This window comes from Carassius auratus, chromosome 4 (assembly GCF_003368295.1).
Source record: "Carassius auratus strain Wakin chromosome 4, ASM336829v1, whole genome shotgun sequence".
Lineage (NCBI taxonomy): Eukaryota > Metazoa > Chordata > Actinopteri > Cypriniformes > Cyprinidae > Carassius > Carassius auratus.
Genome location: NC_039246.1, coordinates 25,005,299 through 25,032,580, shown reverse-complemented (window position 1 = coordinate 25,032,580; position 27,282 = coordinate 25,005,299).

The following is a 27,282-nucleotide window of genomic DNA, read 5'->3' as shown; positions in this document are numbered from 1 at the left end:
GTAGCCTGCAAGCTATGTGAAAACGTCCCAAGAAATAACGGCAGTATAAAACTGTTTGCCAGAGTCAAGCTCGGTCAGAAATGAAAGATCCAAGTTTCTCTTCCTGCCTGATATTATCTGTGGTCTATATCCTTAAATTGATGGCTCCACTGAAGTGGCTTTTCCAGCATTAGCTTGCTGTGCTGTAAAGCCTGGCCAAATGCGTTTAGTCATGGTTCATAAAAGAGATTTGACAGGTGATATGGCCGCTGAAGAGGTGTTTTGTTGAAGTAGAATGAAGCTTCCATCAACGGAGACATTTCCTTTCGACATAACCGCATTCCTGTGGTTTTAGATGTGATAAAATGTTACCCTGATACCCAATGCCATACCACTTTTAAACCAAGGAGCTATATGGCATTTAGACATCAGGGATTTAACTAGGGTGCAAATTACGAGCGGGGGTTTGGGGGAAGGGGAATTCTGACACCCCTATTTAAGGCTCAAGTAAAAAAAGGCAGAGTGCCTTAAAATTACATATAGGGCCTACTACACTTAAATTCTTTATATTACATTAGAAATATTCACTAGTATTTACAAATGATAAAAACATAAAGTAGGTTTAGACATCAAACAGAAAGAACAAATATCTGCCCGTGGGGTAATTTTGTTTGCCATCTAAATGATTATTTTAGTTTTTTTCACCCCTTGGCAGATTTTTTGTTCTTGTTTCTCACTTTATTTTGACTTTTCTTTTCTTACTTCATATCATAAATCACTTTGTTTCTCAAGTAAATGTGTCTTGATTTAAGAATGTTGAGATATTTGTACAAGACAAAAATACTAAGATAATTTTTTTCTTTTTTTCTTTTTATCTAAACACGTAAACAATTATGTTGATAAGTTGTATTGCAGTATATTTCAGTTTCTTTACTTTTCTTTACTAAATTTACTAGCAATTTCTGAGGAAATTTCATACGTTTTGAAGTGAAGAATATCACAGAAAAGTATTTGAGATAATGCACAAAGGGTAATTTTGTTTTAATTCTGTTTGCATGAGACAGATCTTGACAGATTACACTTTAAAACTGCGTTCAAATATTATTTTCAAAAGTCATATCACCTGACATTCATAGTATGATTTGCACACTGAACTGAACTCACGTTTCAAGGCATTGTTACATATAGCCATTTACAACTGGGTCTGTAAACGCAGTTTCTTGAAAGGGTAATTGCATTTCCTGCTGTCTCGGCTGGAGCCAGTCATTACAGAACCTGTTTTCCAGTCCAGTCATGCACAAGGTTATATCTGCAAACACGAGAGGCCCAGGATTTCCTTGACCTTTGCAAAGGTTAATATCTGTTCAAATCTGAGGACCTGCAGTGATGAAGGACAACATTTGGACTCAATGCTAATTCCAGGGTTAACGGGCTGTAAATTGCATTGCCACGACAACTACGGTGGTGGCGTCCACTCGGTTTCACATTCCATTCCAAGAATGCCAAACAGTCGAGCAGACATGAGACGAGGATCACAAGATGACCTCAGAAACAAGGCCAGGGCCTCGGGGATAAGTAAGACCAAGCGGATCTTACCAGAAAATTATCAAAAACCAATAGTGCATAAACCAACTATGTTAATTAGTCAAACAGTATCACTCCATTAAATGATTATTAAACTATCCAGTCCCATGATGATGTACATCAAAGGATAGCAAGAGCCTAGCATCCCTGAACCACAAAAAATAGCTCTGCATCTTCAAATAATTACCACTCCGAGACGTCTCCAGAAAGATGTGTCACAGAGCAAAGGAAACAACCGAGAGATATTGACAGCCTTGAAACAACCCCAAGATACAAATCCATAAAAATAACACAAAACAGAAATGTCCCACATGCTTGTGATCAAACAGTGCACTTCATTTCACTTGAGGTACTGCAGAGAGATTTATGCTTGCTCATATTTCATGGTGACTGATGATAGTGCATATTTCTGGGACAGATAAAAATGACCCAGCAGGTAAAATGTGGTGGTGTAACTTTGAAGTTGTCCTACACTGCATCCCAAACAGATGCAACAAGATAAGTTTCAAGAAAGTGATTTGTCTCTTCACAGTGAAAGTAAATATGTTCCACGAAGGGGTACAATCGAAGTTGTAAAAATGATTTATCTCGGTTTGAGGGGTTTCTCATATCAACAAAGCACTTCACAGGAGAAAAAATGAAAACTGAAAAAAGAAAAAACAAACAAACACATACTGCGCATTTTGCAGTGAAAAACTATGCATTACAGACAACCAATCATAAACCAAACCAGCTTACCTCATTAAATATTCATGAGCTTTTTACAGTTGTAAAAACAGTAAAACAGATCATATACGTTTAGTTAAAGCATCTGACAGAAAAATAACTGCCAGACCTTTTTACATGTTTCAAGCTGTTATTAAAATTATGAGTTGTACACTTGCATATATAATATCATATAATATAATATAATATAATCTTGTTAATTCTTTTATATAGCATTTTATAAAAACTAATTACACACATTTAAATACAATTTTGAAACATTAACCCAGTGTTTGCAAAAATGATGTATCCTGCAAAAGAATACACAATTAATGACTACCTTGGGGTAAAATATGAATTTAACTAGAATTGCCTTAACCCAAGGTTAATTTAAAGTGTTTACACTGTGCATGAGAGGTCTTTGTTACTAAAGGCTCACTTATATTTGTCACTGCACATTAAACAGAGGTATTTTAACATGGAAAACTGACACACTTCACCTTTAACTCAGACTTGGGTTATATTTTTTTGTCATGTGTCTTTGTAGCTTAACTGCATGTAACAAAGGTAAGAGCTTCTCAGACATCCTGGTCCTTATTTTCTCTGAAACATAATAATTTGAGCCGCCTGACTGCATGACCTGCCTGAGCAAATCTCTAATGTCGATGACAAGTTTGAAAAAGATTTGGGTCCCTCTCATTTCCTGAACGATCACTCGTATCACGGCCACAGAAATCAGAAACATGGAGCGTGATGAAAAAAGACAAATGCAGGAGTGCCTTTCCTTGGGCCCCTTTCAAAGCCATGCCAAACTGTCCACCCCTCCCCAAAGAGCGCTGAGTTACTGCCCTGCAGTCCTCTTAAAGCATTTTTCCCTAAATGTCGAAGAACAGCTCTCAAAAGCGCAGATCTGCCAGCAATACTCCTCCTTGACACTAGTTTTATTAGAAACATCTGGAGGCATCATTACAAGATAGAGAACTCAAATACATGCAAAGAATGAGAGAACGAATGGATTAATGAGTTTGTGAGAGAAAGTGAGAATTAAAAGCAACAAAAGAAGGCACACCTCTTCCTTCATGACGCTGCGTGTCTGAAACCATTGAGATAACAACAATCTCATCCCGAGGCTGACAAGATCTTATTAGAGCTCTTGACTGTCCTGGCCACCTCCACAGAGGGATTCTATTAGAGCCATCTTCACACGATCATCATGCAGGTCCTCATAATTGCTGAACAAACATAAAGACTCTCAGAAAGTTAATAACTGGGAACACTTGAACGTGGAAAGAGATATAAGAGAGAGAAGGTGAGTTGCAGAGGTGTTGTATGGTCGGCCAGAAGAGTAATGGAGCCATATTATCATGCCTTTCCCGTTAGCAAATAGTGCAAAAAGCCAAGGAAATGAGGGATGATAGCTATTATCACCCCATTCCTGACTTGTATGTGTATCTGGGTACAAAAAGGAAAAGGTGACTAATGTAAGAAAATCCAATATAAATGTCCTATCTTTCATATTATATTATATTATATTATATTATATTATATTATATTATATTATATTATATTATATTATATTATATTATATTATAATTTAATTAAATGTTTTATTTTATTATAATATAATATAATATAATATAATATAATATAATATAATATAATATAATATAATATAATATAATATAATAGTAAAATAAAATAAAAATCATACAAAATAATTACTTGTTTTTCTATTATTATCATCTATCAAAATCAGAACATCTAGAGTGTAAAATAACGTCCTATTGTATTTTCACATACATTCTGGGTCCTCAAATAATTTTGCATGTTATTGCACTTTTAGGGTGGAAAGAGTGAAAGATTTTTGGGCAGAGAGAATAGGAGAGGAAAAATAGATTATCATGCATTGTAACAGCATTGTCTCCAGCTGACATTGTGTGGAATGTGCTCAGAGGCCTGATAAGCCCTGTATGGAGGTCTGGGCATGCTGGAAAACATGCCAGGTTTACTGTGTCCCTGGATGTTGTCGCTTTGCCAAAGAACTCCAGGGGGTGGAAATTTTGCTGATTGTAAAAATGACATTCACTCCATTCTCTACTTTATGGTGTTTGTTCATTTTAGAATTTTAGTCTAGTAACCTTGACAACATCTGTGGCGTAGCAGAGGAGAATTAAAGTGTCTATTTAAATCCGGGCGTTCCTTGATACGGGTGACCTCTGTCCTGTGGGAGACTCGTTTACAATTACATTATCATTATGTACTGATGAACAGTTATATAGAACACATTACAGTCGGGATCATTTTATGTAGAAGACGCATGAGTCAGAGAGACACTGATGGTCAGTGTTGGGAAGGTTAGTGAACAAGTCTCTGTGTTATGAGAACATGAAGATTTAGGAAGAAACACATGGTTCTTGTTTAGAGAGAGAGAGAGAGAATAAAACAGAAAGACAGGCATTCCATTCTGCAGTTGGTTTTAACAATGGATAATCTGACTCTATCATTTATTATATGGCAGCATAAGGGCGTTGTTTCAACCATAGGGACTTTTGGCTCGATGGACTTTCAGAAAAACACTTTTCACACTCTCACTAGTTTATTTAATTTTTTCCTCTAACATCTGATATATTTGCATCGCAGAAGAAATGGTTCATTTTTTTTTTAAGTTTGTACAACACGCCAAAGTATTCTGTTTTAGAAATGACATTGTGGAAATAAAATAAAATAATTAGACATTTTAAGCATCCAAAGTAGCCTACATGAACAATATTAATATAATTTTAGAAAGTTACAGCTTGTTTATAAATTCTGTACAATAAAACCTATTCTGTTTACAAATTATATTTAACTTGGATTACACTACTGAGGAATGGTAGTATTTTTTAGGTCTAAAAGAGTAAATACTCTTTGTTTGGATGTTCACATGTGAAAATAGATTTAAAAAATATGACTGAAAGTCTGGGTGTGAGATAGAATAAAACAATAAAATCAGTATATAAATGTAACTAAAATAAGGCATGGTTAAAATGTTTCCAAGACAATTTTGAAAAGATGAGTAAAGAGAAATAATCTGTTTTAATAAAAATCAACCCCTGTGACATAAAAAGTGCCCATAGCTGAAGAAACACCCATAAATGTATGTCGGGCTCTGCTTGTACGCAGACACAGCCGATGTCTGTATGTGTATAACACTGATGCAGTCTGACAAAGTCCTTTACCGTCTTCCCATAGGCCTTTGCATGTAATGAGTCATTGCAGAGATGTGCAGTCTGCTGCTATGAGAGCTGGAATCTTTGTCAAATAAGATAATATTATGTGGGCTACAGATAGACAGATAGAGGACACGTGTGATGTCTTCAGCCAAAGTACCCATATCTCACATGACTGTACAGGTAACCCAGAGGTCACAGATTACACCCTATCAGCATGCCCAGAAGGAATCTGCTCAGTTTTGTTTTTCTTTTTTTCACATTTTAAGGAGAAAAGCACTGAAATTCAACAGATTTACACTTTTACCTTTAGCTAAAAACATGAATAAAGTAGCCAAAATGTTATTAACAAACACATAGGGGTGTGGGATCTGTAGAACTCTAATGGAACAAATATGGCTTGTTTCATCTATAATTCCCTTTTATGAGTCACACCTTCCAGAAGAGCTAACATTTTTCTCTGATGAGGTTCTGATTAAACCAGTAAGGAAACCACTGATATTATTTGGCCCTTCCTTCATAAGAAAGGCCTATGCACTACTCCTGTCAAATAGTGGCTGCTTTATTTACACGGAGCTGTCAAAATCTGTCTCAGGGGACAGACCTAATTAATTATTTTCATATACATAGTTGAATATTTGCTTATTTGTTCAAGGATTAGATTGATAACAATCTTCTGTGATTCCTACAAATCTATCAATTTAATTAACATGGGAAATGGCTGCCGACATGCTGGAAATAAAAATAGACTTTAGACATAAAATCTTCTGAATAAATTAGAAAAAAAGAGCTACAATTATCCCTGCTCTTTTTTATTTATTATTTAGACCTCAGTTCTTTTCCATGTTGTTCTGTTCCTTCACCATCAACATTTTTTTGTGGATTTCAAAAAATAAAATAACAAATCGGTTCATAACCTGCTGTGTTCATAACCACGAAGTGGCATATGAAGACACGGCATGGATTTTGAGTAAATCTGACAGGCCAAATCAACAACAGACCCCTCTTAGAAATTAAACCGAAAACAAACACACACACATAAATAAACACATTCGATTCTATAACAGTAAAATATGGATTGTGTCATATTTGCTGATGTCTAAAAAGTTATATGTATTATTAACTACAGGCTTATATATAGTAAAAACACTTGGAATAGTTTTGATGTTGTTGTTGCTGTTGTTGTTGTAAGCATAAAAAAATGCAATCTGGAAATATTTTATATGATAACCTTGGTAAATGATAGTGTAGTATGCAAAATAATCTAAATAGTGCTTTCACTAGCAAAGATGAGATTCTATATTTGATGCATACCACCCTTGATCACTAGTGAGTGTACAATCATGTTAAACAGAAATCGAAACCTTCAGTGTTGTCAGTTCTTTCCTCCAGTTCACATCCTTGTTTACAGGTAGACCTGCCAAACTGGGTGGCCTGAAGCTCCTGATCAGAACCTGACCTGCTTTCAGCCTCAGGGCTTAACGTTTGTTATAGTCTGCACTACAGGGGGTCACGACTTCCCATGTCACGCTCTAATTATGAATTTCACATTGATGAGCCAAAGATGGGCTTGTAAATAAATTGTGAGCAAACGTTTTTTTTTTTTTTTCAGTGAAGGTGGGAGATTAATGCCTTCTCATGTTTTTCTTAGAATATCACATTGTTTTATTTATTTATGAAATGTTATTATTAAATGTTTGAAAATATTATTTGAATTACTTATTAGGAACTAGGTGTCATTATGAGAGTTTGATATGAATATGTGAATGTGTTTTGCATTTGTTTTCTTTTTTTTTCTCCCTATTTTTCAAATGGAAAAGTGTATATGTATGTAATTGTAATCGTTCTAATTATTATTTTTTTTTTATTTTTTTTTATGTGTTGGTGGTGGGTATTACCACATAAGGAAAAAAAAGTGAACAGAACATAGAAGGAAAAATTAGGAATGATTATTGGTAAAAAAAAAAAAATTATCTAAAGGAAATGTTCATTTGCATAATTGTATTAAATGTGTTTTGAAATGAAAGACATGATAAAGTATATACATTCCTCCTCATATTTCTACATATTTGTATGGGAGTTTGCTTCCTCCATTGTATAAAAAAAGACAATTAGCTAATTATGACGTTTTTTCCTCACATTTTTTTATTTATTTCACAATTCTGACTTTTTTTTTTTTGAAACTTGCAATTACAATATACAGAAAACTATATTTTAAACTATACTTTATATAAAAGTATAAGAATTGTGAGATAAAAAGTCTCAATTACCTAATTTATTTTGTGTTCTGTAAAAAAAAAAAAAATTCTGAGAAAGTTCTGAGAATTTTTTTTTACTTTAGTGTCATGTATACCATGTCAGTAAAAAAGACTTAGTCTCTCCCCCTGCTCTCATTCAAGGCCATCTATGATCCCATTGGGAGACTGTTTCCTATTGGGCAGTCCAGCCTTTGGTTTCATAGTCAGAGCTCGTAAAACACTGAGCAGAGAGGAACGGGGAGTGACTGTCTGCCACACTTACATCAAGCGTGCTGCACTCGGCTGAAGAGGTTCAGCGCTCTAAGAAAACACTGGATGAAGTGCAAGCCAATGTTGTTGCACGTAAATCAGAGACGGAGCCTCGCAGAGACAAGACTTTTATTTCTCTAAAAGATTTATACAGCTAAACAAAGAGAGACATAGACCCTACGGTCTTTGTTCTGCTCAGAAAGAACGTATATGAAAGTATACTATATACTTATATATATATAAGTAAGTGGTGCTTGTTAATGCAAGCCTCGCTACTGCTCATACTTAAGATTAAGCAATCAGACTTAAATGAAATAAAAACTGGACAAACAATGGAAAACATGGGGGGAGATCACATAGACACCATTGGAGGGATGGGAGCCATTTCTTGACTTGGAGGAGGGCTCTTTTGACTTGAGCAATTTCATGTTAAGATATAAGGATGTTCTGAAATCATTTGGGTGCATTGTTCAGTGATTTGTTTCATAGTCAAAATCTAGTTATTTCAATTTGTTTTGATAAGTTCAGGAATTTTGCGTGAGTGAGAATGATTTCCCCACACAGATTTTGCAACAGTGTTACACATATTTCTTGCAGAAAGCTGCTTGGATTAAAGTCACTCGATTCTTCGCTACACAACAAGTGGCCACAAAAATCATTAAAATTTGCTAATGAGACCACATCGCTGTTTGAAGAGACCTCAGTATATAAATGCAAAAAGGATACACATGAAAATATGTTTGTTTAAAAAAATACTTTTTTAAAGTTTATAAAAAAAAGTATATCATTGCAGTTTTCTTCATTTTACAACGGTGCAAAAACTTTGCTCTAATCCTTTAGGCCTCCTTATTTTTTTGTTTTTACATGTTTGATCCTCATTTTGTTCTCTTCCGCAAGCACAAAGTCATGAAGGAGGCATGAAGGATATGAATCTGTGTTTGTGTAGTCTTGGCAAAATTCCCCACACTCCCAATCATCCGTTCCAAGAATAAAACAGCACAAAGCAAACTGAGTTCAATTCATTTTTCACTTGTATCTGATTCAAAGAGCAGCTGTTCATAAATATGTCTGCATTCTCCAGGGTTTGGAGGAAGACAAGGCACTTTATTGAAGCGCACTCACTGTTATGTTAGTTTTGATTCCTCCTTCAACTATAGGAGCTTGAGAGTGTTTTTCCTTCTAGAATGAATGTGATTAATCTATGTATCATTTTCCAAAGCCTGCGCAAGCCTGTTAAATGCAGAAGCATCTTTGAAGACTATGGCATGAGTAGCCAAATGCATTTGTTACAAACACAAACAGGCTTGCCCCATTAATCAGTCAGAAAAAACAAAGGAAGTGTCTCCTTAACCCTTTCCAGCAGAGGTTGTATCAGAAAACATACATGGCAAGTTTACAGGATTCATCAGATCAAATATCAACACATTCATCCATCCATTTCAAACTAACCTTTTTTTCTTTACAAGGACCTCATTCATTTTTAGATTCCTCCTACACATCACCAGAGTTGCTGTCAATCATCTTAGAAACAGTTGTTTCCCTTTAGGCTTGGATGGACTTGTCTATAAAGGACAAAATGGTTAAGGCAAGGCAAGGCAAGGCAAGTTTATTTATATAGCACATTTCGTACACAATGGTAATTCAAAGTGCTTTACAAAAAAGAAAGTAAAATAATAAAGAAGAAAAATAATAACAAGAATAAAACAAGCAATTTTAATGATTTAATGAGAAAATGATTTTACATAAAAAAATATATAGTGCACTCAGTTCGGACATTGCACAGTGCTCATTCAATAAATGCACAGCTAAACAGATTAGTTTTAAGTCTAGATTTAAATGTGGCTAGTGTTTTTGCACCTCTGATCTCTTCTGGAAGCTGATTCCAACTGCGGGCGACATAGTACCTAAAGGCGGACTCCTCTTGTGTGTGAACCCTTGGTATTTCTAACTGACTCGATCCTAATGATCTGAGTGGTCTGTTAGGCTTATATTCAGTGAGCATATCTGCAATATATTTCGGTCCTAGGTCATTTAGTGACGTATATATGAGTAAAAGTACTTTAAAATCAATCCTTAATGTAACTGGAAGCCAGTGTAGGGACCTGATGACTGGTGTGATATGCTCAGATTTTCTGGTTCTAGTCAGAATCCTGGCAGCAGTGTTCTGGATGAGCTGCAGCTGTCTAATGGTCTTTCTGGGAAGGACGGTGAGGAGACCATTACAATAGTCCACGCTGCTGGTGATAAAGGCATGAACAAGTTTCTCCAAGTCTTGGCTGGAAACAAATCATCTAATTCTTGCAATGTTTTTTAGATGATAGTATGCTGATTTAGTTACTGCTTTGACATGACTACTGAAACTAAGGTCTGTCTCCAGAATCACACCAAGTTTCCTGACTTGATTTTTAGTTGTTTGACCCCTAGAGTCAAGGTATGCATTCACCTTGAAAACTTCATCTTTGTTTCCAAATGCAATGACAGTTTTTTCCTTGTTTAAATGAAGAAAGTTCTGGCACATCCAACTATTAATTTCATCAATGCATTGGCAGAGGGAGTCAATGGGGCTGTAGTCATTTGGAGATGAGGCTTGGTAAATCTGGGTATCATTAGCATATTTGATAGGCAATTTGGTTCTTTCTCATTATTTGACTTAGTGGGAGCATATACCGGCTAAAAGAGCGGTGCAAGAATTGACCCTTGTGGGACTCCGCATGTACTCTATAATAGCCTATACTCACATAATAGCCTCTCCCTTCTAAGTATGACCTGAACCATTTGAGTACCATCCCAGAAAGCCCGACCCATTTTTCCAGTCTCTCTAGTAGTATGTTATGATCGACAGTGTCAAACGCAACACTGAGATCTAGCAATACCAGCACCGATATTTTGCCAGAGTCACAATTTAAGCGAATATCATTTATTATCTTAATGAGTGCTGTCTCTGTGCTGTGATGCGGTCGAAAACCAGATTGAAAATTGTCCAGGTATCCATTTGAGTTTAAGTATTTGTTCAGCTGATTAAAAACTACCTTTTCTATAATGTTGCCTATAAAAGGAAGATTAGATATTGGTCTAAAATTGCTTAAAATGGTGTTATCAAGATTGCTCTTTTTCAGGAGGGGCTTAACAACTGCAGTTTTTAAGGAATTTGGAAATGTCCCAGAAAGAAGTGAGGCGTTCACCACTTCTAAAAGATCTGCTTCTAAGCAGTTAAGCACACTTTTGAAAAAAGATGTGGGAAGTGTGTCAAGATTAACAATGAAACCTGATTCTTTCTGTCAGACCAATAAAGATGTGTCCACATGAGTTAGTACATTTATTTTTACAATTAAAATGCACAATAATGGCACAATCTCATGTGCAATCCCAGTTAAAGCCTATGAAACAAATGATCTTTACCTATAGCCGTACATACTTGTGTTTAAATGAGCTGCCTAGTACATATTCAAATCTATAATTAACCAAGCATTAACCTCAAACAATTAAATTACAAAACACTGTCTACTCAATCAGTCGAATTCTGTTTTCGTTGAGTGAAATATAGAAGGTGTTGAAGCATGTGTGCTTACTCACTAATGGCAAAATCTGTTGTAATGGTAAATAGTGTCAGTTCAGACATGTGCACATGAGATCCTTATCCCAAAACAACTGGCGGGCATCAGTGAAAGACAATCCTGGAAGAGAAGAATAGAGAAGAAAGTGAATGTCCACAACACGAGCACACTGAATCAAACATGCCTGAAGGTCAAGGCCTGGCCTTTGTGCACAAATAATGTCTCGGCTGGAAATGCTGTGCATGATTCATTTTAGGGGCAACGAGAGCTCAGGGGCTACATGAAATATGCAATGTTGTAAAACACAGACTTACAGATCTTGACAAGAGTGTGTTGCACTGCAGGTGCCTGCCCAGGGATATACTGTAAAGTGCCCTAAAACACGCACGTAGAGTCACAGAAAGTTCACAAAAATCAAATCTCTCTTTAAAATCTGAATGATATACAGACCAAATGCTGATATTTTGGAAACTATATATATATATATATACAGCTAATATATATAATATATACTATATATAAGCACAGCTAAATGTAACATTTATTATAATGTGTTTATGTGGGCATAAGTTAAAATTAAAAGATGCTATTTTTTTATGTTCTATAATGGTTTTGGCCCATTAAATGTTAAAAATAATGACTTTTGATATTGCTGTTAAATAAAATATGCTGTCTTTAAGCTGTTTCCACTTTAATTTTGTAAATTCGATCTGAAAATATATTTCTGAATATAAATTCTAAGTTGCATTTAATCGCTCTTTATGTCCATGTTTTTATTATATTTCTAGGTTTACATTAGATGTCGAATTACGGATTTTCAATTAGTGTCAAACATTTGGACCCCAAAATTTGATTCCTAATGTACTTTCATGCTTTTTAAGAAAGTGACCAGTCAAAAAGGAGTGAATATTTAGACTACTCAAACACTTTAGTTTGGATATAGTCCAAAAGAAACATGATAGAGAAAAATATGTGTCGATTAAGGCTCTTGTGACCGTTTAAAAACCTCTTTTATTTCATGTTCAGTAACTTTAGTATCCTGTGGTGTGTTTGCGGTATTTGGTTAGCCTGCAGTTAGTTATTAATTGGCACGTGCACTCACGACATTCAACCCACCATACTGGGGGTCTGACCTAACTCCAGCTGTGAATCAATGCAGCAAGCGGGAGAGGTTCAATAATTCCCCATCATGGCGGTTTCACTGCTGTATTGATCTGTAGTGCCACAGATGCTCTGTAGTGAGACTTTGAGCCGCACATCACCTCTTAAATGCCACGAAACTAACTGATAAAAATCATCCACACGTGTTTAATAATGATTTAAGAGAGAGTTCAGATTTTAAAAAAAGAAGATTCAGTCATCATTTACTCGCCTTCATGTCATTCCAAACCAGTAAGGCTTCATTTCTTCTGTGGAAAACTAAAGAAGATAGCTCAAAAAAATGATCATACTGATCTTTTTTTTGAGCTATCTTCAAGCTTCAAAAACAACAAAACACCATAAAAACATCATAAACATAGTCCATAACATCTGTGATTCTATATTTCTGAAGAAACATTATAGTTGTCTCGAAAATCCATGGTCACCATTCACTTTTAATGTATGAGGAAAAAAAAGAGTAGAAAACATATGTAGAAAAACTCTCAAAACATGAGGGTGAGTAAATGATGACAGAATTTACATCTTTATGTCAACTATTGCTTTAACTTTCCCAGGCGTTTCTCAACAGTAAATTACATTTTAAATGACCCAATAAGTTGACCTAAAAAAAAAAAAAGAAAAGAAAAAAAAGAAAAGCATGATAAATTCCCTGTATATATTAAATAACATTATACACTGTAAATAAATAGGACTTTAAATGCCGATTTAATCCTCTGGCATCATAAATGATTTTCTATAAAAGCTGACCTCATTAAGAGCATATATCATATTTGCATTGGCTGTCCATCACAGTGGTGGGTTAAGTTAAGCTCTGTGTCCTATTTTAGAGCCCTGGCACATAATTAATCATGCAAATGAGGTTAATTGCAGCTATTGTTTAATAGTGCCCTACTCCCATTATTGTACTGTTTGCGAAGCTTGATAAAAACTCAACCTCTCATTTGACTGTTCGATCCCACAGTGGGAAAATAACCTATCCATCCCCCCATCCCAAACACAAATACAAACAGAAGTAAAAGAGGATGGTGAACAGCACACACAGTTCGTGGTGACACACAGGGTTCTGTTAAGGACAGGTTGACACCAGCTCTCTTTGTTAATCAATGGTTCAGTCAGTTATAGCTGCAGTGTGTTTTTATAGGAGCCTTAGGGCTGCATTATGAACCAAAGTGTAAACAAATAACCAGGGCTAGGGAGGGGGTGCCTGGATCTTCCCTGGGGCTGTGCCTACATATGGAGGACAGGAGAACAATGCAACATGTATGCAATAAGAGTGAGGGATGTTTAGGGAGGTTTAGACCGCAGAATTCAGTTGGGCATTCATAGAAATTCAGAGGAACCAAATGAATAATTTATAGACATAATCTTTCATTATCATTGAGTCAAACTCTAAATTGAGGATGATGAATGTCCCTAAATTGAGGATGATGGATAAACTTGAAAATAAAATGCAATTAAATAAATCACAAATTTATTTATCAATTTAATAATAACTGATAAATAAATAGAGAGCTTTAATTTAAACATCTTTAAAGTGTAAATCTATTTAAAAATGAAAAACAATACACAAATAAATGTTTTAAGCACAAATAAATTTATAAGATGTAAGAGAGAATGTAAACATTAAATGTTAATATGTGATATGTAATACAAATATATAAAAACAAATGATGTAACAGTAAACTAATACATTTATATAGCTTTTTAAGTGCAAATATGTTTTTAAAATAATGTTTAGAAATACAACAATAAAGCAATACACCAATAAACGTTTTTAAGTGCATTTTCTAATATTAAAGAACATATCAATAAATAGTACATTAATACATTGTGAATATTTTTATTTATTTTTATTAGTATTTAAAAATATTACAACAAAATTATAAATGAATATGTTTAAATGCAAATGCCTTTTAAGTATTTTTTATAATCTTTAAAAATGTAACAATAAAGAAATACATTCCTATAACTGTCACACACCTGGACTCATTTAGTGTTTAGTTTGATTAGTTCCCAGGTGTTTCTGTTATCTTCCTCATGTGTTCCATGTCCCTGTTAATTTAATGATTCCATCCACCTGTGTTTTCCCCATTATCCTCTGTACATAAGCCTTTACCTTTCAGTTCTGTTTTGTCGGGTCTTCTCACTAGCTACTAACTTCACTTGCTACTTACGTGTGTCTACCTCTGTGCTCCATGTTGGAGATCCCCTGTGTTGTATATATTAAAAGCCTTATTCCGTTTATCCGCGACTCCGTATTCCTTCAGGCAGCGTAAAACCTTGACAGAAGACCCGACCTCAAAAGAGAAAGTAGAAAACTGCGTGTTTTTCCCTCCGTTTTGTTTTCGTTTGTTCTACAGTCTTTTCTTTTCGTAGTTTCTATGGATCCCCTCTATCGTCCCGAATTCCTCATCCTCCTGCTGAAGCAGGAAGGACGTTCTCTCGAGGACCATACCAGATAGTTTCTTCTACTAGCTAATGCCACCAGCTACCCGGACGGCGCGCTCTGCACCTTCTACAACACCAGCCTGAACTCCAAATGCAGAGCGTTGTCGTCCGGAGATGGTCCTCGAGAGGATTTCGCCGCATTCGTGGAGTGGACTCTGGCGAGAAATAGCTCTTCTTTCACCATCTGCCCCATAGAGGATCTCGCCAGTCCCACTCCCGACCCAGAGACCAGCCAGCCACCATCTCGCTACACGGAGCCAGAGCCCACCGCAGCCGCAGAGCCCGAGCCATTCACCGACAGGGAGCCGGATCTCGAGAGCGCGACTGACCAGGTGTGTGAGCCGGCCACACCGTGCATCGTGGGAGTCCTAGTGGAGATCGAGGGCGTGGAGGAAAGCCCTGCCCACACTCCTGCGACTGAGGGTGAGCTGTATACAGTCTCTGAAGATCATATGGAGCAAGTTCTGGATCTGATGGACTGGTCTATGGAGGTAATCCCTAATTTTCCTATTTCCCCGCTGGTTCCGTCCAGCCCTGAGTCCCCTGTATACCCTCTCAGTCTCCCACTCCTACCTCCTCCAGTCATTTCCTCTGCTCCATTTCCGCTGGTTCCGCCCAGCCCTGAGTTTTCTGTTTCTCCACTGGTTCCGCCCAGCCCTGAGTTTTCTGTTTCTCCGCTGGTTCCGCCCAGCCCTGAGTTTTCTGTTTCTCCGCTGGTTCCGCCCAGCCCTGAGTTTTCTGTTTCTCCGCTGGTTCCGCCCAGCCCTGAGTTTTCTGTTTCTCCGCTGGTTCCGCCCAGCCCTGAGTTTTCTGTTTCTCCGCTGGTTCCGCCCAGCCCTGAGTTTTCTGTTTCTCCGCTGGTTCCGCCCAGCCCTGAGTTTTCTGTTTCTCCGCTGGTTCCGCCCAGCCCTGAGTTTTCTGTTTCTCCGCTGGTTGCGCCCAGCCCTGAGTTTCCTGTTTCTCCGCTGGTTCCGCCCAGCTCTGAATCTTCTATGTCTCCGCTGGTTCCGCCCAGCTCTGAATCTTCTGTGTCTCCGCTGGTTCCGCCCAGCTCTGAATTTTCTGTGTCTCCGCTGGTTCCGCCCAGCCATGATTTTTCTGTGTCTCCGCTGGTTCCGCCCAGCTCTGAATCTTCTGTGTCTCCGCTGGTTCCGCCCAGCCATGATTTTTCTGTTTCACCGCTGGTTCCGCCCAGCCCTGAATCATCTGTGTCTCCGCTGGTTCCACCCAGCCCTGAATCTTCTGTGTCTCCTGTATTCCCTCCCAGCCTCCCTCTCCCGCCTCCTCCCAAACCTGCTGGTCCCTCTACTCCTCTTTCGCTGGTTCCGTCCAGTCCTGATCCTCCTGTCCTTCCTCCCATCCTTCTCCTCTCTCCTCCTCCTAGACCAGCCAGTTCCTCGCCATCCCTGCTGGTGCCAGTCAGTCCCGCAGCTCACCCTCAGTCCGCGCCATCGGGGCGCGATGGTTCGCCGCTGGACTGCCAGTCTCCAGCTCCGCCTTGACGCGTTAAGGCCCTGTCTCCGCCTCCAGCCTCCGAGCCCTGGACTCCTCCTCGGTCCTTCGACCCAGCGGCTCCGCCTTGGCTCTTAGCTCCCTCGTCTCCACCGTGGCCTGTCATCCCACCTGCTCCACCGGGCTCCCTCGTCCCTCCGGCTCCACCTTGGTCAGTCGTCGACCATCCGCCGCCTCGGGACTCCTCTCCTCCGGTTCCACCTCGTCTTTCCATCCCTCCAGCTCTGTCAGGCTCCTCCTTCCCTCCGGTTCCACCTCCATCCTCGGTCGCTCCGGCTCCACAGCGGTCTGCCAGGACCCCGCCTCTGCCTTGGTCGCCTGAGCCTTCTGCTTCACCTAGGCCCTCCGGATCCTCGACGTCCCCCTGGCTCTGCGGCTGTGCTGCTCCATCTTGGGCTCCTCACCCACCGGTGCAGTCTCCGCCTGTCGGCCCCCTGGTGTCGTCGACCCCTCCTTCACCATGGCTCCTCCCGCCGTCGACCCCACCTTGGATCTCCGTCCTGGCTGGTCTCTGGTGGACCATCTGGCTCCTCCTGCTCCTGTCTCCTCCCTGGCTCCTCCCTCCGTCGTCTCCTCCCTGGCTCCTTCCTCCGTGGTCCCTGTCTGCTGGCCCCCTCCTGGGAGTCCGTCCTCCACCAGAACCTCCTCCCAAGTTCCCACCCACGCCCCCCCCTGTTGTTTCTACGGTGCGAGGACGCACCTACCGGGAGGGGGGAGTACTGTCACACACCTGGACTCATTTAGTGTTTAGTTTGATTAGTTCCCAGGTGTTTGTTATCTTCCTCATGTGTTCCATGTCCCTGTTAATTTAATGATTCCATCCACCTGTGTTTTCCCCATTATCCTCTGTACATAAGCCTTTACCTTTCAGTTCTGTTTTGTCGGGTCTTCTCACTAGCTACTAACTTCACTTGCTACTTACGTGTGTCTACCTCTGTGCTCCATGTTGGAGATCCCCTGTGTTGTATATATTAAAAGCCTTATTCCGTTTATCCGCGACTCCGTATTCCTTCAGGCAGCGTAAAACCTTGACAATAACTTTAAAGTGCAATTATATTTAAAATAGCATTCTAAATAGTTTTAAAATGTATTAATAAGATCATTTTAAATGTGAATAAAAAAACACATTACCCATTTGCCTTTTTATCCATTAGCCAGCTGTTTTTTTTTTTTTTTTAAGACATTCTAATCATTCATCAGAGATAATTCACACTGGAACGTCTTTCCATGTGTTAAATCAAAACTATTATGTTCTTACGACTCTTTTCTAACTTACATTACACACATGGATAAAGCAACTGGGGTTTCCTACATGTGAAATGTGATTAAAGTCTTAAATGAAATTATTTTAAATGGTTTAAGCTGAAGAGCTCCAGTAAAGGGTTAAAGATGCAGACTTGTGATACTGCTGTCCCTCTGGTCACACATTTGGTTACTTTGGCCATGATGTGACCACTGAGCGGCCAAAAATGAGGTTAATAGATGTATGTTGATCTGTCAGATGGAAAGGCGCCTTGTTGGCAATGTTCATCCATCATGGTGCCCGGCCATCCATTTAGCCTCTGACACTACACGAACCAAACAGCCTAATCCAATTGCTCACACTAAAAGGACAAGTTTGGGGTGATGGGGGTGAGTCTTCTTAGGGGGAACAGTGGCTTTCTTTGGACTTTTTCTTTGGACAATTTGAATGCACTTTATTTAGAAATGTAAAACTTTAATTCATCAATGTGAAAATGATAATGAATGAACAAAGCTAATAATCTTTTAAATAAACGCGGATCTGAAATTCAATTTTGTAAGCAGACCTGCAGATTTGTGTCTCTCTAATGAATGTGTGGTGTATATAATGATTTGTCCACCTTCTTAATGATGAAGTCAGACCCCATTAGTCTACTGAATGCCTCTGTCTCCTCAGGCACTGGGGTGTCGCCACTGTTTCCCTCTGGGACGGACGACCTCTGACTTCATCAGCGTAAAGCTTGTCTCCGTGGGGAACCCTGCAGCTTTGGGGCCATGTTCCTGCTGAGAGAAAAAATAAGCATGTAAACACACAGTTGGAGATTTCCAGAAAACAGTCAAATGAGACGGTGAAAGTGTTCACTCCTATCAAGAGCCAATCCTAACCAATACACATCCACCAATCCTTTTGTTGTTTGACAAATCTGTCATGAAATATTGAGTGAATATTTCTTACACCATCAACCTTGCTTTCGAAACTCAGATTTAAAACTAATTTGAATATCTTGACAATCTACATTGTATTCAAAAGCATAAAACAAATCATGGTTGTTAATAAATATTATTTATGTGACTCTGGAGCACAAAACCAGTCTTAAGTAGCATGGGTATATGTATAGCAATAGCCAAAAATACATTGTATGGGTCAAAATTATCTTTATTTATGCCAAAAGATATTAGAATATTAAGTAAAGATCATGTTCCATGAAGATATTTTGTAAATTTCCAACCATAAATATTAAAACTCTATTTTTGTTTAGTAATATGCATTGCTAAGAACTTAATTTGGACAACTTTAAAGGTAATTTTCCCAATGTTTAGAATTTCTTTTTCATTTTTTGCACCCTCAGGTTCCAGTTTTTTTAAATAGTTGTATCTCGGCCAAATATTGTCCTAACAAACCATAAATCAATGGAAAGCTTATTTATTCAGTTTTCAAATGATGTATGAATCTCAATAAATGTAATAAAAAAAAGAACCTTATGGCTGGTTCTGTGGTCCTGGATCACATATATATTTATATAAATATAATATACACACATATATATATATATATATATATATATATATATATATATATGTGTGTGATGCATATATTGTATGCATATATATACATATTGTAAGGCTTTTTGTTTATTTGTTAGGTGCTGGTAAGAAAATCTGAAACAAGATGACTGATGGCACACAATGTTAGCTTCTCTCCCATGAGAAGAAGAAGAAAAAAACATCTTTATCTGTATTGATTTCATATTTACCACTCCCTTCTCAACATCCAACATGAGTGTTTTTAGCACTCAGAGAGTCTTGTCAAAACCATATTTAATTTCAGTAATAAGTAACAAGTGATTTATGGTATATTCCTTAGCTGTCAAGCTAAGTGCAGGAAAACACATACAGCGCTGTTATATATGGCAGCCATGATGAAGACTTTCCTTTCAAACTGGTAAGAGCAGTCTGGAGGCCCTGAGATCTGTTTATGCTTTGTTTAAAACCCTCTCTCGCATTTGTTCAGCTGGGTTGCTTTTCTTGGCATCAAAAACTATGAGGGCCCAGCACTGCAAAATCCAATCCCCCTCACCCAGGTCCTCTCTTGGCTCCAGTGACGGTCTCCACCTTGCTAAGAAGAGATGAGGAAATATACATATATATGGAATGTGAAAAACAAATTGTAGTTCTAACTTTAGAATTAGGAAGCATATTTGTTCTGCTCTGACTCTCATAACAACCTCTGATGCTGTTGAAGCCCCCATAATGCATTGCAACATCAGGAGAGTCCATGAGCCCACAGCAAATACATTTGTGGTTACTTGCGGGTATATTATTCTTTGTGGAATGTGTATCTCTTTGCTTCAAGGGCATAGTTTGTGATTCATGGAATAGAGGGGTGTGTTGGACATGACTACAGTCATTAAGTCTAAGTAAACAATGACTCTGTAAGTATGTTGAAAAGAAGGGCTCTTCTGTTCATATAATAAGAGAATGTTTATGTAGCATTCATCAGGAGCATGCTGACGACTGATAAACATCTTTGTGGGTCTCTTTTGTTGTCTCTTTTTTTTCCCATTCTTATGGCATATCTAAATGCATTATTCAGCAGACTGATGTTTGACTCGTGAATTAGAAACACATCCACTCCATTTATCCACTCATATAACATGTGGCCTCTAACAAACCCTCAAGGGTTTTCTCTCTCTCCCCTGGGCCATTTTTCTTGCTCACAGCTGAGACTTGTAGAAGTAGATTAGATTTAAACTGATCCAGGCCGCAGACAACCTTTTTCCACTAAGGGTGGCTAAAACCAACTGGTCTCAAGCCAGAAACAGTTAACGTTAGTGTGTGTAGGATGCTGTCTGCACCAAATAAAAGAAAAACATCTCATTCCGGCAGAACAAAACTATATTTTTTGTAACAAAAACAGCTAATGCTGCGACAGAGCAAAGTAGCTCAGTCTTTAATATTCTTCATCATTCTAAAATAATAATAATAATAATAATAAATGTATACAGAATAAACATACTTTTATTCAGCAAGGATGTATTAAAAACTGATTAAAAGTGAGAGCAAAGGCATACATAATGTAACTATATATAGTCAAATAATTACTATATATACATATGTGTGTGTGTGCCTGTGTCTGTTTATATATATATATATATATATATATATATATATACACACACACACATACATAAATACATGCACACTTTTTTTTGTTCACCAAGTCTGTTTTTATTTAATTAGAAATACAGAAACAAGAGTAGAAACTCCAATATTGTGAAATCTCATTCTAATTTAAAACAACTGTTTTCTATATTAATTTATTTAACAATGTCATTTATTCCTGTGATAGCAAAGCTGAATTTTCTGCAGCCTTTACTGCAGTTTTCATTGTCATTATTCTAATGACGGTTAATGACGGTTGCATTAAAAGCATCATTTGATATTTGGACGTTAAAGTGTGTTTTCAAAACACGCAAGACAACAGTCGATTCTTTACATCCAGATGTCACACATCAGTTGTGTTGGTGACGCCATTTCAGATCGAGTGCCAGCATGAAGTGAATCTGAAAGGCGCCAGAGGTCTCACCTATTCTCACGGCTGCTAGTCCATTTGGCGTGACCCAGACTGGCAGGATTTATTTCATAGGGGTGTCGTGACAGATGATTTGTGAGGACACGTGCAGTCAGAGACTGTGGAATGAGAGAACGTGGTGTCCTGGATAGCAGAGGGTAGGTGTCAAAATGTTTATCTCCACCACGGAGAGAACATATATACCACATACATACCACTCTATCCTCAGAGCTCCCAAACAGTGTATTATTAACCCCACACATCATTTTGAAAGAACTGCTGCAAAGCCTTGAATAAATCATCTAGCTCATCAATCCAAACCAGATGAGCTCAGAAGAAGCGGCTGAGTCTTTAAATCAAGCCAACATGAAGTGACATTTTGTGTCACTGCTAAATCAGACACAAGACATGCTCAGAGTCATGTCTGACACTTTAAGCTTGATCAGAAGAACCCAGAGCAGGACAGATACAGGTCAACACAGTACACAAAATGAGATCATAGCAAATTGCACTGTGAGTCACTGCACGTCATTTTAATTTGGAACATTCCCCCTTAGATGTTGAACAGAATTCTTTTCTTTGACAATGTTTTTAATAATTAGGATGGTTTTTGTATATCAAATAATTCCTAAAAACTAAATATAAATGAAATAAAATATGTCTTAAAATATTCCTGTGAAAACAAAAATTATTTTTCGGTGAAATGTATGATGATTACAGGCTGTCAAGTTCGGCAGCAATTTTTGCTTCGGTTCATTAAAAAATAAAATTTAAACAATTTTAATATATTTTTTTAATCATTTATAACATTATAATATATTATTATATATTACAATAAAGTAGTACTACAATTTTAGCTCTGGTCATTGCTAAATAAAAACTGTCTGCCAACAACACAGCACAGCACAGCACAACACAACACTAAAATAAAAATAAGGCATGACACCCTTGCTAATTTGTACATTAAACAATACTAAACATAATCAACATCTGAACCCCCTGGGAGCTGGAAATCATTTTCCACCGAGTTATTTGGTCATTTGTTTATTGATTTTTTTTTCTTCATCAGGAAAGGAAGGAAATTATGGCTCAGGGGCTTCAGTCCAGCTCCATCTGGTATTTTGTACAGTTTGGCATCCACACTGAGGTTGCTAATGGATCAATATCTTTAAATTACAGAAGGAAGATTCCCAGACAACATGTAGTTAAGTTCTGGAGCAAATTACACAGTGTTTCTTATAACCAATGTACATTTTTACAGTACTAAATGTAATCACAGACAACGACACTCACTCTTTTCCAAAAACAAGGTTATGTCAAAATTCTAATTAATGATAAGCAACTCAAGATATTAGTTTTATCAAATTTCATAACACCAATTTGTTATAAACATTTCACATTTCAGTAGATAGCTTCACATCTCAAAACTAGTCTCCTAAACTACTTTACATTTGGTGACTGATTATCCTGAAAAAGATATTTAACCTGAGGTACAAAATTTTAATATTCGCTTTTTTTCCCCCTCATAGAACCCTAATCACAAAAATAAAGGACGCTGAGAGTGAGGGGTACAACTGGAATTTCAGAAGTGAATAATGGTTTTACAGTGTACACCTATCCTACGGGATAGTCTGCGAGCCGAGCGAATCACTATGAAGGAGCAGAGATTATATTCTACACACGTTCAGCTGTTTTCGCTGGCACGGCTCTGTGTTTACATAGTTGTGGGAATGGTGAGAGATGCTGTGCTCGGTTGTGGAAATCCACTGTGCTTGTGGAAACCAAAAAGCTGCCTACCTCAGCCCTGAGGTGACAAGCCTACTTTCAAACTGGTTAACAGAGTTTAAAAGCCAAAGCTTTTGAGCTCAGATGTGCCTCTGGCTTTTTCTCTGTTTAAAGTAATTGTCATTGCAGTGTGGTTTGTTTCCTTTTAATCTGTGAGATCAGACCATTCAATATGACCAAAATGCCTTGTCTACAGAATATTATGGATATACTGTAAGCAGTAAAGATGCCATAGATTTCATAGTGCTGTGTTAAGTTGAGAATCTACTTGTGTGTTTGTAAGTAGGCACTAGGAAGCCATCTGTCAGGCCAAATATGGCAATGAGAAAGTATACTTGTTTAGAGAAAGTGGGGAGAAGGTCCTCTGTGATTAATTAGAGATCCTGATGGCAAGGACAGGTGCAGTCTGGAGAGAAAGAGAGAGAGAGACTGGCGAACGGTCTTTTGGGAACAAAACACTCGCGCACACACACCAACACTCACACAGACAGCATTCTATCTGAGCACTTAGAAAGGGCACCTCACTTTAAGCGCGAACACTTTTAGTTACACATACACCCATTTATCATGGTGACATTAGGTTTTGCACAGCTATTCTCTGCTAAAGTAAAATGTTCCTCCGGGGGAAAATATATAAGTCTAACTATGTCTGTGACTCTTTTGCAATGAGTTAAGAGAGGAAATATTAATCAGTTATTCAGCCAATTATTGTCTGGTGTTTTTTTAGTTTTGTTTAGTGTTTCATTTAGTTTTGTTTATGTTATGACTAGCTTCATTTAGTTTAGTGCTTTGTCTATTGTTTCCCTTATTTTGTTTAGTTGTTTGTTTGTTTTTTTTAGTATTTCATTTAGTTTTGATTAGTGATTTGTTTAGTTTTGTCCAGTGTTTTGTTTAGTGGGTCATTTAGTTTTGTTGTGTGTTTTGTTTAGTTTTGTCTAGGGTTTTGTTTGATTTTGTCTGGTGTTTTATTCAGTGTTTTGTTTGGTTTCATTTAGTATTTTGTTGTTGTTGCTTTGTCTAGTGTTTCATTTGTCAAAAAATAGACAAAACTAACCTAATGTTTTGTTTACTGGTTTAATTTTGTCTAGTGTTTTGTTTAGTTTTGTTTACTGTTTCGTTTAGTCTTTGTGTTCAGTGGTTCATTTAGTTTTGTCTAGTGCTTTGTTTATTTTTGTCTAGTGGTTTGTTTGGTTTAGTTAAGTGTTTTGTTTAATTTTTTGCTAAATTTTATCTAGTGTTTAGATTTGTGTTTCATTTTGTGTATTTTGTCTGGTGTTTGTTTAGTGACTTGTTTAGTTTTGTTTAGTGTTTCATTCAGTTTTATGTTTTGTCTAAAGTTTTGTTTAGTTTTGTCTATTGCTTTGTCTAGTGTTTCCTTTATTTTGCCTAGTATGTTCTTTGTTTTTCTAGCCTTTTGTTTAGTTTTGATTAGTGATTAATATAGTTTTGACTGGTGTTTTGTTTTGTTTATAGGTTTGTTTAGCTTTGTGTAGTGTTTCATTTAGTTCAGTCTAGTGTTTTGTTTAGTTTTGTCTATTGTTTCATTTAATTTTTTCCAGTGTTTTGCTTAGTTTAGCTTTGTTTTATATTTTGTTTAGTTTTCAGTATTTTGTTTGTTTTGTTTAGTTATGTTTAGTTGTTCATTTATTTTAGTGTTTTTAAGTGTTTCATTTAGTCTTTTGGCTTGTTCAGTTAGAGTTTGTGTGGTGCTTCATTTAGTTTTTTTTTTTGTTTCTTTTGTTTAGTGCTTTGTTTTGTGTAGTGTTTATTTTAGTTCCAATAAGAGCTGCCCCCTAATAGTTGACCAACCATTAGTCAACCAGAGGAGGCTTGGTTGACCAAATTTTTATCAGTCTCTTGTTGCAGAATACGATAAAAATCCACATTGGCAAAGTCACACAGATTGTTAAAGGCTGGTCTATATGGTAAAACATTGGTTAGGGCAATGCAAATGCTTACATATATCATTCATCAACCTCAAATATGGCTTTATCATCTGAAATATATTAGTAGCAGCAACTTTACATGGCCGCTCAATCTAATGTTGTTAGAGAAATGTGAAATTTATTATTAAATTATGTAAGCACATCACATTAAAGCAGATATATTCTTCTGTACTGGATTATTACACAGGTGTTCTTCTCAGGGATCATATTTTGAACAGTGACTCTCAGTGCTGACTGTCACACTACTGTCTGTTTCTAAACGCCTCTGGCCTGGCTACACTTCAGTCAACAGTTACAGTGCTGAGCATGCACTTGAGTTCCTACAGGTTTGTTCAGTGTCATTTCTTGTTTGTGTGTGTGTGGCAGGGAAGAAAAAAAACAAAGAGGGAGATGACAAAGACAGACAGACAAGGATAAGTGCACGTCTGAACAGATTGATGCACGTAGATATAGATCAACTTCTACAGAGAACTGTGCAAGGTATTTGAAATGGAGGACAGAGAACAAACTGAAAAGTGAAAATAAATGGGAAAATCTTGTAAAAAGTGCCAGACAGAAGAGAACAAAGAGAAAAAGAGAGAGGTTGTGGAAATGATTTAGTGTGTATGGGAAGTCCAAAAGTGATGTTAAAAGGTTTTGGTCTGAGTTTACAGATTAGATTTATGAAGAACAGAATGTCTCACATATAAGACTTTTGGTTTATATATATATATATATATATATATATATATATATATATATATATATATATATATATATATATATATATATATATATTCATTTATCTATTTAAGTCCTTATGGCAGCAACAACTGTTTTCAACATTGCTAATAATATGAATATACACGTTTGAAAAAACTTAAATATTAAACACTTTTGACTGGTTTGAGTGTGTGTGTGTGTGTGTGTGTGTGGGTGGGTGGGTGGGTGTGTGAGAGAGAGAGACAGAGAGAGAGAGAGAGAGACTGTGATACATAATGAGCAAATGTTTAAGCAAAGGAAGAAAGAAATGAAAACAACCTGAATCTGGAAAAATTTAAGAAGAAGTAACAAAAGAATGACAGATGTTGGAGAAAAGAAGAAGATGGGGAGAAAAGATAAAGCACCAAAATTCCACAGAATGGTAGTGAGTGAGAAAGATGAATTAATGTTTATCACACAGTTACAATGAGGGATAGACCAAAACAGAGTAAGAGAGACAGAATCCTGTGACTAGATCTGCGTTAGGGACATAGCAATAGGGCTGGTCTCAGCAAGGCTCCATGTTGAGTGTTTTCCTTGAGCAGCCATTTCTCAAAGTATGTCCTAGAGGTGAGGGCAGAGGCTGTTTGGCACATGCTCAACAGATGTCTCTCCAGGAACTGCCTTTTAACTACAGGGACAAAACTATCTGTATTGCCAGCCTGGACACTCCAGTGCTGAGAGTAATTACCCTAGAAAACCAACCAATGGATCAAAGATTCATTTTAGAAATAGTTAGAACTAGTAGTAAAAAAAAATCCATTTCACACATTATTGCTTCATGTTTTAAGAGTCTATTTTCCTTTACCTGTCATTTAAGGCTTAACTTTTTGTATAATCCTGATTACTTTGAAATGGGTGTCCATTGCTCCAGGCTTGCATTATTGGGTTCACAAACAATGACAATTTATCTTACTATACCCTGCAATGCATTCGTTTTAACTGACTGAACTAAACACCGGGTTCAACATCAGGCTTAGGCATGTGTGCATGAATGTGGACTCTGTTGTTACACCATCCTTAAGAGCTACAAAATAAAATTTTAAAACGTGTTTTTGCAGAATGTACAAATCTGAAAAGTAGTTAAAATAATGCTTTGTTATGTAAAATATATCTGCAATTATGAACAAGATGTCTAGGGGTTAATTAACCCAAAAAGCAACACATATCATATGGCGTTGCAAATGCAATTGACCTCAAATGAGCCATGACTCCTCTAGAGAGATGAACTTAGTCCAGAGAGAGCAAAGAAACAACCAAACTCAAAACAGTCTAATTAAACAATTATACTTTTAACCTTTCAAAACTGCCCATAATGGCACAATGAGATAGGGGAAT